Consider the following 11,879-nt stretch of genomic DNA (forward strand, 5'->3'; position numbering starts at 1 on the left):
GAATGCTATCTCTCACACTTTTTAATTTATATATATAAGCAAACTCTTTCTTAACAAAATGAGTTCAGACATTCATATGTTCCTACTAAAGAATAATTTATATTATTCTGCTTTATAAACTTTTAGTCTCACTTAATATATGACAAATGTCTCCCAGGTCTGTTCATAGAAGGCCACTGTAGTCAGCTAATCGTCACAGTAATGATGCATAACGAATCACCAACGACTCCTACCAACTATCTTTTTCGTCTCCTCCAAAATTCAGTGACTCCCAACAACTATATATTTTTTTCTTCACTCACACTGAGGGTCTCATTTTGACTCTGAGCTTCAGGTTGGGTCCAGTCTGCTTCCCATGTCTGTTACAGGGAGTCACATTCTTCTTATGGTGATGGCAAATGCTCAAGAGGGGTGAATGGAAACACACAGTGCCCCTCGAGTCACCTCTGTCTACATCTCATGGCCCAAAGCAAGTCATATGGTCAAGTCCAATATTGGTGGGGTGAGGAAATACACTCCACCTGTCCTGGGATTCACAGCAGAGTCCTGACACAGGGTGTGGTTGAGAGAGGAGGATGAGGCAATATGCCATGGTAGAAATGTATCAGACTTTAACCATGCTCCTACAGATTAAAAATTAGGTTGATTCCAATAAACAGTCACGCAAAATGCACTCTACCAAGCCCCTCATTTAATTCTCATAGCAACCCTGAAGAGCAGTTATGATTAATCGCACTGAAGAATGAGGAGGAAACTGGATCATGCTATAAATGATTAATAATTTGCTCCCCATCATTGTTTTAGTGAGAAATGCAGGTGTTTCTCAAACCCAAATTTTCCCAGTACAGCCCCATAAAAATCCTTCTGAGATTTGGTGCGTGGTCAGATTTGTCTCCTCCAGGGAGCTGTGAAGCTAAATGCAATTTGTCCTATTTCCCTTTTGTCTAGCCTTCCATGAAGTTCAAAGCCAAGTTTAAGTCTCAAACAAGGCAAATTGCTTACAATTGGCATATCTGTAAACTCATTTCTTTGGTTCTAATTTTCCGTTTCTATTTCACTCAACTTATTTATAATGTACTCTTTTGTAAGTTTCCTTCATCTTTAAAGAATCAAGGTGCAATTAATTTGAATGTTAAGGCTGTCAGGTGATGTTTGGTTACATAAATAAGCTATTTAATGGTGATTTCTGAAATTTCAGTGCACCTATCACCCAAGGAGTATACACTGTACCCAATGTGTAGTCTTTTATCCCTCACCCCCCTCCAACCCTCTCACCCAAGTCCCTAAAATCCATTGTATTATTCTTATGCCTTTACATCCTCATAGCTTAGTTCCCACTTATGAGTAAGAACATATGATATTTCGTTTTCTATTCCTGAGTTACTTGACTTAGAATAATGGTTTCCAATCCCATCCAGGTTGCTGCAAATGCCATTATTTTATTCTTTTTTATGGCTGAGTAGTATTCCATGGTATATATATATATATATATATACCACTATCCACTCATTAATAGATGAGCATTTGGGCAGATTTCATAATCTTGCAATTGCAAATTGTGCTGCTGTAAACGCGTGCGTTCAGGTATCTTTTTCATATAATGACTTCATTTAGTCCTGCTCTGACATTTGTTATTTCTTTTCTTCTGCTGGGTTTGGGTTTGTTTTGGTCTTGTGTCTCTAGTTCCTTGAGGTGTGATCTTAGATTGCCTGTTTGTGCTTTCAGACTTTTTGGATGTAGGCATGTAAGGCTATGAAGTTTTCTCTTCGCACCACCTTTGCTGTATCCCAGAGGTTTTGATAGTCACCATTATTTAGTTCAAAGAATTTTTAAATTTCCATCTTGATTTCATTTTTGATCCAACAATCATTCGGGAGCAGGTTATTTCATTTCCATGTATTTGCATGGTTTAAAGCGTTCCTTTTGGAGTTATTTCCAATTTTATTTCACTGTGGTCTGAAAGAGTACTTAATTTTGATTTTCTTAAATTTATTGATATTTGTTTTGTGGCCTATCATATGGTCTACCTTGGAGAATGTTCCATGTGCTGATGAGTTCTGCAGTTGTGGGGTAGAATGTTCTGTAAATTTCCATTAAGTCCATTTGTTCTAAGGTATAGTTTAAATCCATTGTTTCTTTGTTGACTTTCTGTAACTTGATGACCTGTCTAGTGCTGTCAGTGGAATATTAAAGTCCCCCACTATTACTGTGTTGCTGTCGATTTCATTTCTTAGGTCTAGTAGTAATTGTTTTACAAATTTGGGAGCTCCAGTGTTAGGTGCATATATATTTAGGATTGTGATATTTTCCTGTTGGACACATCCTTTCATCATTATATAATGTTCCTCTTTGTCTTTTTTAACAACTCTTTCTCTAAAGTTTGTTTTGTCTGGTATAAAAATAGCTATTCCTGATCACTTTTGGTGTCCATTTACATGGAATATCTTTTTCCACCCCTTTACCTTAAGTTTACTTGAGTCGGTATGTAGGTGAGTTTCTTGAAGACAGCAGGTACTCATTGGTAAAATCTTACCCATTCTGATATTCTGTATCTTTTAAGTGGAGCATTTATGCCATTTACATTCAATGTTAGTATTGAGATGTGAGGTACTATTCTATTCATCATGCTATTTGTTGTCAGAATACCTTGTGTGTGTGTACTTTTCTATTGTGTTATTGTTTTATAGGTCGTATGAGATTTATGCTTTAAGTAAGTTTTATTTTGGTGTATTTTGAAAATTTGTTTCAATATTTAGAACCCCTTTTAGCAGTTCTTACAGGGGTGGGTTGGTAGTGGTGAATTCGTTCATCATTTGTTTGTCTGAAAAAGACTGTATCTTTCCTTAATTTATCAAGCATAGTTTCACTGGATACAAAACTCTTGGCTGACAATTGTTTCATTTGAGGAGGCTAAAAATAGAACCCCAATTCTTTCTAGCCTCCTCAAACAAAACAATTATCTGCCAAAAATTTTGCAGCCAGTGAAACTAAGCTTCAAAAATTAAGGAAAGATGTCATCTTTTTCAGATAAACAAATGATGAAATAATTCACCACTACCAATCCAGCACTATAATTTGCTGTTTATCTGATAGGTTTCTCTTTTTAGGTTACCAGGCGCTTTTGCCTCACAGCTCTTAAAATTTTTTCCTTTGTTCTGACCTTAGATAACCTGATGACTATGGGCCTAGGTAAAGATCTTTTAGCAATGAATTTCCCAGATGTTCTTTGAGCTTCTTATATTTGAATGTCTAGATCTCTAGCAAAGTTGGGGAAGTTTTTCTCAATTATTCCCTCAAATATTTTTTCCAAACTTTTAGATTTGTCTTCTTCCTCGGGAACACCAATTATTCTTAGGCCTGGTCATTAAACATAATCCCAAACTTCTTGGAGGCGGCCTCCTCCTCCTCCTACTCCTCCCCCTCCCCCTCCCCCTTCTTCCCCTCCTCCCCCCTCCTCCTCCCTTTCTTCTTTCTTCTTTTTCTTCTTCTTATTTTTTGTCTTTTTTGTCTATGTTGGATTAGGTCAATTTGAAAGCCTTGTCTTCGAGCTATGAAGTTCTTTCTTCTACCTGTACCATTCTATTACTGAGACTTTCCAGTGTATTTTGCATTTCTATAAGTGTGTCCTTCATTTTCAGAAGTTGTGATTGTTTTTTATTTATGCAATCTAATTTTCTGGAGATTTTTCTGTCCACATCCTATAACATTTTTAAATTTCTTTAAGTGAGTATTCACCTTTCTCTTATGTCTCGAGTAGCTTAATAATTAACCTTCTGAATTATTTTTCTGGCAATTTACAGATTTCTTCTTGGTTTGGATCCATTGCTAGTAAACTAATATGATCTTTTAGAGGTGTTATAAAGAACACTGTTTTGTCATATTACAAGAATAGTTTTTCTGGTTCCTTCTAATTTGAATAGACTATGTCAGAGGGAAAATCTGGGGCTCAGGAGCTGCTGTTCAGATTCTTTTGTCCAGGGGGTGCTCCTTTGATGTAGTGCTCTCCCCTTTCCCCTAGAGATGTGGCTTCCTGAGAGCTGGACTGCAGTGAATGTTATTTCTCTTCTGGATCTAGCCACCCAGTGGAGCTACCTGGCTCTGGGCTGGTACTGGGGAGCATCTACAAAGAGTCCTGTGATGTGAACCATCTTCAGGTCTCTTAGCTGTGGATACCAACATCTGCTCTGGTGGAGGTAATAGGGGAATAAAGTCCAAGATGCTGCTTATATTAATGTTTAGTTTATAGAAAAACCAAATAACTCTCTTCAAATTTTGGCCAGTTTGTTCACACCTACAGAACTTTTGTTTTGTTTTTGAGACAGGGTCTCACCCTCTTGCTTAGGCTGGAGTCAGTGACATGATCTTGGCTCACTGCAACCTCCATCTCCTGGTTTTAAGTGATTCTCATGGTTCAGCCTCCCTGGTAGCTGGGACTACAGACACATATCACCACACCCAGCTAATTTTTGTATTTTTCATAGAGACAGGGTTTAGCCATGTTGGCCAGGCTGGTCTCAAACTCCTGGTCTCAAGCAATATGCCCACCTCGGCCTCCCAAATGCTGGAATTACAGGTGTGAGCTACCATGCCCAGCCCACAGAATTTTTTTTTACAAGATCAATATTGCAAAAATATTTAACAAATTGCTTAAACCTTCAGTTTTGTCCTATCATTCTTTTAACTTAAGACAATTTTTAAAACCTCTAAACTAGACAAAATTTTGTTAAAGTATTCCCTTTAACAAAAATCATATTTCCATGCCTTCTTATAAACTTTTACCAAAACACATTTTACTGTCCTTACAAACTATGCATGTAAAACTGTTTCTCCAGGAGTCTCAATAACGTATGTTACAAGGTTAACTCTTAGCACTTTTTATTTTTGGTGAAGAACCTGGTAAGTAAGCAATTTTCACCATGTATCAGATTGTAGAACGGAGGACAAGAACAGAACTGCAGACAATGTTTGACTTTTCCCAGCACAGCCAGGGGGCATGGCTAACTCCACATGCCCCCAGGCCTTACCTAGAAACTAATGGTTGTGAAATAGACAGGTCAAATAATTATCAAAAAGTCATGGAAGCAGTTTTTGACCTTAAAACATCTAGCAAGGACAGTATGTGACCTGCCTAATTCATACCAAGTCTCTAAATTCTGAAGATGTTTTTACTTTATCAATAATGTTTAAAACAGTCTTTATAGGAGATTACTAAAGCCATGTGCACTAAAAGGTACTAAAGTTTTTATTTTTCCAGCAAAATATTTCATTGAAGTGCTTATTCATCTTTAAGCCAATTAATTAGAGCTCTTCCATATACTTTGGAAGTGAAACAAATACAACACACAGAAATATACAGACAGAAGCAGATCTGGCAGGATGGTAAGATTCTTCATTTGCCAGTTTTTAAGTTTCTCTTTCCCATTTTAGACTATCAGTGTCTCAATTACCAATTCCCTGCCCTAAACAATCGTCAGCAAGGCAACTCTAAAGAGACAACTCAGATGAAATAAAATAGGGAATTCATATTTTATGCAAAACAAGAAAAATGTGTCAGAAAAAATTCAGTTAAAACAGCCAGGAAAAGCAGACAATCTTACACGTGGTAATTTCCTTAATGATGTAAATTTTTTAATTAAATTACTGGCTTTAGGGTGGAGCCTCTTAAGGAGTAGGGCCAAGAAAGCATGCCATTTCTAGGGTCTAAGAGGCAGGCACAGCTAAAAGCAAAACAGATCCCCAAGAATCAAGAGATTCCATTTTCACAGCAAATCCTGGGTCCCCAACAAGAGCAAAACCCTGCAATGCTTCTACTGTGTATCTCCTTGTAAGCACATTTTCCTGAGGCTGCTGGGCAGCCCAGTGCCTATCAGCTCACTCTGTCATCAGGCCACTCACCCCTTTCATACTTTCTAAGTGTCCAAGAGCATACTTTTCTCACTCGAAATGTACCAAGGAGTATCACCTGTAGTAATGACCACTCACTGGAAGCAACTGCCATTAGCCAAGCTTAAAAGTGTATTTCCCACCTAGTGATTACACACCAAGGCTAAAAGTTCTCTCATGATGAAAGGTCACTTCTGATGCTTTCAAAAGTCAGGTAACTCAATGACCAGAGCCTTAGATTTTGAGACGGATCTGTCCGCTTACAATTCTTGGGGTTCCATGAGGAAAAAAGAGGTTTCTCCCAAAACAGGATCTGTGGTGCCTCCTGTTTCTCCCAAGAAGTCCTAGGCTGTCAGAAACTAACTTAGGTCCTCTCACGTGGACAATCAGGGTGTCAAGCGGACAGACAAAAATAACCGGAAGCACAATTCAATCAACTGAGGGAAAAAAAAAAAAAACCTTTTCCACAAAAAACGAGACCCAAGAAGACAAAAAGCATAAAGGTCTTACATATATATGTATTTACGTGTGTGTGTGTATGTGTGTGTGTGTGTGTGTGTGTGTGTGTGTGTGTGTGTGTATTTTTTAAAAGCTTGAATATCTACTTTTAATTAAACTGACTTTTAATCATAGAATTCATAGTCCCAGCTTTCAAAGGTGATATTATTAGCAGCACCCATAGGTATGCCATCATCATTATGTTAAGAGACGATTCTTCAGAGCTCTTAACACAGAGAATGTGGAAAGGGAGAGGATGACTACTAGCTGGTTGTTAGGCAGATGTATGCTTTGAATTTACATGCATGAGATGTACATCAAGCTTAAATCTTGTCCAAAGAATCTAACACAATTGGTGAAAGGTAAGGAAAGAAATAATTTTTCTCCATTGTCATTAATAGAAAAATCTAGGTTCTTGCCTCATACAAAAGGAAGAAAAGACAGAAAGTGTGAGACAGAGCAAAGATAGGGATCTCCATTTCAAAGGGCACTTTGACCTAAACACCAAGAAAAGGTGTGGAAAGAAAAAGTCAGACGACATAGTGCTTCCTCGACCCCTTGCTCAGCTCCGCTTTCCGTGTGGAGCCTCTGCCCAGGGTCAGTCACAGTAGTCAAGAATCTTGATTTTCTTGACTTTTACTCATCTCTGAGATTGTCAGTAATCTTTGCCAAGCAGTGTTTAGAACAATTGTAGACACCTTTAAGGTCAACCTGTCTCTCAATGTCACTTTTTTCTAAACCAGTCTAGAAGGAAAACCAGATATTGATAGCAAAGAAAAGAAGGCCAAAATATCTTCTCAGGAAATTGCAGTATCTGCATATCAAACAACACTGTAAAAATGTTGCTACTTTGTCCTGAAAAAAGAAGTTCACTGACCACTAAAGATAAGAAGTATCACCCCAGGGTACCATCGAAAAAAAATCAGTTCCATTTGTGGACCCTCCCAAATGGTCCCTTTCGTGAGTCAATCCCAAGCTCTCTGGTGTGAACAACCACTTACTCAGTGGACATTCAGTAGCCCCACAAGAACAGTTTTGGGGGATGCTGAGGAAACAACCCCTAACATGTGTACTTTGTGCCCCAACATCAGTGAAGACCACCTCTCCCCGTTCCCCAAAGCCTGAGCTTACAAGCCATTTCTCCCTTTTCCCAGAAGATACCTGCACTGGGACAAGGTGGCGTTGGGAGGTTCACAATGAAAACTGAATCTCAACATTTTAGCTAGAAACTCCATAGAATGAAATAAATCCACACATGCAGGCAATGAAAATAATGGCGCAGAAATCTCTCTTACCAAATGATACTTTCATATGACTGAAAAGGCTTGGATCCAAAGTCATAAGTCTAACCATGACCACTTAGAGAATGTGACCTTGAGCCAGCCACTCAACATCTCTGAATCCATTTCCTGGAGTTAAAATGAGGTTATGTCAATAGCAGTGTTCTATATACTTAAGCATCAGACAAATTAAAGAGATGTATATAAAAATATGCCAGTTAAGAACCAGGTCATTGGGCCTATATCTCCATATAACATAAGAGCATTGTTTTTCATTTCCATTGAACTGCTTGAGACATTCTCTACTTAATCCATGTCTCCGTCTTTCCATTCAATTGCCTCCACATAGCATGTGCAGCCCTTTGGACCAAACCACTGGAGCATTTTGGGATTGTCTATAACTTCTGTATACACAGGCATATATGGTGGCCTTCAAAGGGAAGGAAAGAGAATCAATACTTTTTTGTAAAATGTGCAAAATTATGATAAGCTATGCACTCTCCAAAGACACCAACATCCTTAAGAGACTGAGAGCTCAGTTAATCTTTTTTCAAGCCCAGTTCCATCCATACTATATTAATATGTTAAAACCCCCTCACAGGCACCTTTTTTGTGAGAAAGCAAGTGTCATTCTGTCCCTTTAGCTGGCCATAAATTCCTACCATTTCTGTTTCTCCAGTTAAAGACCTCTTTAGAGGAAGGAGACAATTTTCTTCAGAGACACTGAAAACATGCATCTGGGCTCAGACTGGCCGGCCCTGGTCGTGGGAATGCAGGGGGATCGAGAAAAAAGATTGCAGATGAGCAGAATCTCAGCCCTTGGCCCAGAAGAGTAAGTGTCTTGAGGAACCCCTACTGCCTGGGTCTATACCAGATCTCCCACAAAGAGGTTTGGAAGCACCCCAGCAGTAGAGGAGCGCTCTTTCTACCTATTGATAGACAAAGCCCAACACCAGGTCCCGGCTTGAGCTTGGACGGAGCATGCGATCTGGAGCAGTAGGAGATAGCAGTGGGTTAATACCTTGAAGCGCACACTAACCTCTGGTTTTACTTTAATCTTTCCATCTTTAATGGCAAAAAGGTTTTAGGTATCTGAACAATCTCAGACTGGCATGTTTGCTAACTGTAAGAGCAAAGTGCAAATGGATTTAGAGAAGGGAAGTTCCAGGAGATGGAACACCAGGCAGGAAGCTGAGGAAAGATTTCAGGAAAGAGGCAAATGAGTGCCTGAACCACAGGAAGTGAGAGCGATTGCCCCAAAGTGGAATGTCAGTCCTAAACCTTCAACAAGATTAGGAAACAGAGACCAACGAGGACTCCGAGGGAAGCCTCCTGAGCGTTTACAAGAATATGTCACTTTCCTAATGGTTTATTCATGTTAGCTCCCAAAAAATTAAAAAATGATGCACAACAGTTTTAATGTTGGAGTCATACAATTGTAATGAAATCAAGATGCACATATATGAAAAACAGAAGTTACTACTGATCCCAATGATTATTTCCATTAATAGAAAAGTATCTTGAAAGGAAAAATGGTAGTGGTTTTTAAATAAATGTTTTGAACTAATAGGAATTTATAGTGACTAAGAATTAATGCTACTAATAATTTAAATATTTTTAATATACATACAGATTATACTATAAGAATGTTCACAGTAGCCTTGCTTCTTTTTTATTTATTTATATTTTTAATTGACAAGAATTGCATGTATCTATGGTATACACATGATGTTTGGAATATATACACATTGTGGAATGACTAAATCAAGCTAATTAACATAGGCACCACCTCATATACTTATCAGTTATTTGCATAATGGCATTATTTCTAATTTCAAAATTTGGAAACAATGGTCCAAAAAAAAAAAAAGATTAGTTGAGTAAACTGTAGCATATCCATATGGTGGAATACTTTTTGCAAACTAAAAATAACATCATAGAAACGTATTTATATTTAACTGGTAAGGCATTTACACTCCACTGCTGGGTGAAAAAAAAATCTAGTTACAAAATACTATGCATTGTATGAGTTCATTACTGCTTAAAAGGAAAGGATGTCATACAAAAAAAAAAAAAAAAAAGAAAAGAAAAAAACCTAGAAGGAACTATACCAAAATGTTAGCAAGGATTATCCCAGATGAAGGAAACAAGTAATTATTATTTCTTCTGTTTCCTTCTCAGCATTTTCTGTTGTTGCGTTTCCCTAAAATAAGCACATATTACATGTGTAATGACAATGTTACCTTTTTAAAGAACATGCATGTGGTATTACAAATATCAACGTGAGATTTTAAGAATAAGGCAATGAGCACCTGACTGAAAGGCGAGGCAGGGAAGGGGACTGTCCCAGTAGGAATCTGGCTGTAATGGCCACACAGTCACGGAACTCATTCAGCAAATGGCCCAGAGCACAGGCTGCGGATTTCAGCTCAGACACTTGTGATCTGGGCCAAGTGGCTTCCTCTCTTCCCAGTTTCCTCGTCTGTAAAATGGCTGCCTCACCATGTTGTCAGAAAGCTGAATGAGTTGATACAGTGTATGTAAAGTTTCTTAGCTTAAAATAAAGTCTGGCACATGCTAAGCTTTATATGTGCTTGCTTACATAAAAAAATATTTTCTCTTGAAGATTCCTAAGATAACTAGGTGGAAAAAAATTACTTATTATCCCACCCCCTTAGGGTTGAGTCAGCTGGGTAGAGAGAAGGCTGGTGCTGGGTTCTTTTCAAACATAAGTTCATCATCTTAATTTCTTTTTAAAAAAAAAAAAAAAAAGAAAGAAACGAATTCACTTCCTTTCCTCCGCCCCATAAAAGCTCTTTGGGAAGTTTTGCTTTATTGCTAATGCTTTTCTTTAAAACTAGATGATCAATTCAGCTGAGATTAATTGAGCATGAAGCTGGCAGCATCTGTGAAGCCATTTATCAGAGAGAAGGAGCCAGCTCACATTGGAGCCCACCAGCTGTCATTATCCGTGCCAGCTCCAGCAGCCTCAGGCACACCTGAGCCTCAGGTGGCTAGCAACATGCTCACTGCATGTGGGACAACCCAGGGCGAGACCTCCTGCATTCTCCCCTCCCCAGCAGAAAGGCTGTCTGGCTGCAAGTGATCCTCGCAAACCCAAAATGTTATATTTACTCCAATGTCATGTGGGCATCTTGCTGTAACACTGTTAACTTAAAAAAAAAAAAAAAAAAAAAAAAAAAAAAAAAAACTTAAAAAATTTAATTTAGAGTGAATATTATCTGGATTCTACCCAATGGAATTTTGCTAATGAAGTACCAAAAACATCTTTTCATGCAACAATATCCAGCACGGCCCCTGCAAGCATACATTAGAAAGATTTTGGCATAAAATTCCTACTGTATGTGTAGGTGCCTTTGCTTACCAATAACCATGTGTAATACGTGAACATAGACAGTTGATGAGCACTGTGTCTATGATAAGGATAATAACAAATATTGTCATTGTCTAGGACTTATGTGTCAGGCAATCTGACAGGCAATTTACAGCTACTACCTCATTTAATCCTCACAGCCTAGAATGTATGAATTCCTTCCCTATTTTACAGATGAGGGAACTGGGCACAGAGAGGTTAAGTAGCTTGCCCACAGTTACACAGCAAGTCTGGGATAAGCTGGGATTCCAACCAGGCAGTGCATCTCCATACTCCATATACTCTGTGCACCACCAACCATTCTGTTACTCTGCCTTCCTTGTGTGTGTGTGTGTGCATGCTCTTCAAACACACACATCTGCTAATTGCTATTCTCCCTATAGGGCTACAGGCAGGCTGCAGCTGGCTAACACCAGCTTTTAAATGCTCTGTAGCCAAGGCTGCTCTTAATCAGCCATAGCCCAGGTGCCATAGCCCTTGCCCATCCTATTCCCTAGGCAGAAAGGAGCGAGGAGAGGCTGTTCTTACTCAAGACCTGCCCTTCTTTTCCTTCCACAGAGGGGTAGTCCAATTCATGTGTGTGGTTTAGTCGCTAGACAATTAGTACATATAATACCCCAGCTGCCGAACCCCACAGTCATGGCTAATATTATGTCAACTTGGTTGGGCTGTGGGGCCCAGCTACCTTGTCAACTTCACACTGGATGTTTCTGTCGGGGTATTTTTGGATGAGATTTACATTTAAATTGGTGGACTTTGAGGAAAGCACACCACCCTCTCTAACGTGGGAGGGCCTCATCCAATCACTTGCAGGCCTGAATAGA

The sequence above is a fragment of the Sapajus apella genome, unplaced genomic scaffold (assembly GCF_009761245.1).
Source record: "Sapajus apella isolate SASKATOON/1434 unplaced genomic scaffold, GSC_monkey_1.0 scaffold32, whole genome shotgun sequence".
Lineage (NCBI taxonomy): Eukaryota > Metazoa > Chordata > Mammalia > Primates > Cebidae > Sapajus > Sapajus apella.